Source organism: Convolutriloba macropyga, chromosome 14 (assembly GCF_964194025.1).
Source record: "Convolutriloba macropyga chromosome 14, txConMacr16.3, whole genome shotgun sequence".
NCBI classification, from domain to species: domain Eukaryota; kingdom Metazoa; phylum Xenacoelomorpha; order Acoela; family Convolutidae; genus Convolutriloba; species Convolutriloba macropyga.
The window spans coordinates 2,368,185-2,370,521 of record NC_134481.1 but is presented as its reverse complement, the minus strand read 5'-3'; positions in this window follow the sequence as shown (position 1 = coordinate 2,370,521).

Here is a 2,337-nt window from a genome sequence, read left to right as displayed (position 1 = left end):
TTCTTTTTTTTCACCTTGACCTAAAAATTTGACTTTACGTGCGTCATTTAGTTTTAGATTTGAAAAGGAAGTTAAAAGCACCAATTTTTAAAACGGGAAAAAGCATAAAGAACTTTTTGAAAAAAACTTATCAATGCTCAAGAAAAAAATAAAACCCGACTGGAACTAGAAGTGAGAACTGATCGCGCGCAGAGTTGAACGAGAAAAAAAGAGAATTAGAGACAATTTTCGAAAATGAAATAACGAAACAATCTCCTAGGATTAATTTAAAATAAATCTTATCTAAGAATTGACGAATTAAATAGTTGTTTTGCTTGATTATCTATGATGTGCGGTGAGGTTGCCGCTCCACTCGGCATCTTCGTAGTCAGAACCATCCGTCCAGAGGAGGTTGCTACGACGGCTAGACCTTATTTACGCTATTTTGTGGCAAGTTTTCACTAAAAATTGTCTTTAGAAAATTTAGACAACTGAGGCATTGAGACCAATAAATCAGATCCCGAAAAATGTTTGGCTCCAAAGCCCATTTAGTGGCAATCTTCTCTATGCCTATTCGGCTCTGCTGGCATCCAGCAGCTTAAATTGATTAAAAATTCACTTTATTGTGCTGTGAAAAACAACAGAAAACAGTAAAACCGGTCAAGCTGGCACTTGGGAGCAAAACCAATCATTGCGCGAATGTTTTACTCAAGTTTTTTTCTAAACAGACTCTGATTTTAAATGGACAAAGTTTCAAGCCACAATACCACTTGGTTTTTTCCCTTCTCATATCAAGGTGACCAAACGTGCCTCTCAAAACTGATCTTAAAATCTTAAAAATATATAAACATCACGTTATTAAGACGGAACGTTTTTGTGCTACTCTCTCAGATACGGCACAGACGTATTGTTTAGAGACGCGCTGAACATTACTGCGAAATAGATGTCTTGTTATATAAATTTCCCATTGAATAGAAAATTTAGGTTATATTCAAGTACCATTGAGTGGTCACTATAATTATGACCAGGTGTTTTTCCCATTGGTGGCCAATGGAGAAAAACAAATTATTACCAACTGTCATTTTTTCCTTCATAAAAAACCTTGGTTCAACAAAGCATTAAAAACATCGAATTGTACATGCTAATAGATGACTTGTCTATTATTAAACATAAATCGACTACCGTCGGACTAACTAACGTTGTGCAGGTGGTTCAATTTAAAGAGGTGCTGGAGCCTAGAAAGTTTTTTTATTGGTGAAAAACCCTTCACCCAGGGAGGAATTTAAGCCCACAACTTCCGAAGTCCTCGCGGGAAGCATTAACCACACGGCTACCAGAAACTTGAGCTTTCTTTTGCCACAGTCGCTTTTATTTTAGCAACAAAATGTACTTCGGAGTGAGCGCATTTGAGATTACTCAAACATCAAGAAGTCAAGCGTGCAAACGTTACTTGAGAAGTCAAAGGATGCTCTAGAACAGAAGCGCAAAATGGTCAAGCACAAATTTTAAAGCATAATAAAGACACCTGTTTACGATAATAGCTTCAAACTTCGCTCGACAAGAATTAAAAACCTCAACACGAAATCAATGACTTTTTTTTCGCTTTCTCATTTACTATTTTCTCCAAATGCTTAGGCCCAATTTAATAAAAGTTTCCTGTATTATTCTGGATTATTCCGAATCCCCTAATTGTCAGAACATGTCTCTGACCAGGATGAAGTTTTCCCATATTATAAGGGTCGGCATTCCAAATAGCCCGCACACTCTAACCCAACACCTTAAGCCTCCTTATGTCCAAATAGACTCCGAAATAATACCAAGAAATGTAAATTTTCATAGCTCACGATTACAAACTATAACATAACGACGACATTCAATTATGATAATTGAGTATTAATTTATGACTAGATTGTTATAAATTACAGTTTAAATTAGAAATCCCATTATTCAATAGTTAAAAATCATTCAAAGGTTTCTGCAAAACAAGACAACAGGTGATGAATCGGAAGATAGAATTAATGTAGTTTAAGCGCCCATTTGAAGCTTAATATAGTCTTATTTTTTCTTTGTACATCAATCATTACAGGCCGTTGCCATGGTTATTGAAACCAATTTTAGTTTACCCGATTTTAGTTCTCTTAGTTACTTTAGTTCTTTAAAAGTAGTTCTTTGAATTAGTGCTTTTAATTACCTCTTATTTATGGCCTTAATCCCAAGTTGCTGGGTTTTAACGCATTCGAAAAACACCCTCACTTCCCTTATTTGGTAATAATTGCTCGAAGTCGGCAAAGATACCAAAAAACGTCGCATGAAAAAAGGAATTCGCGTATTAACCCAAAAATTTAATAATTCTTGTGT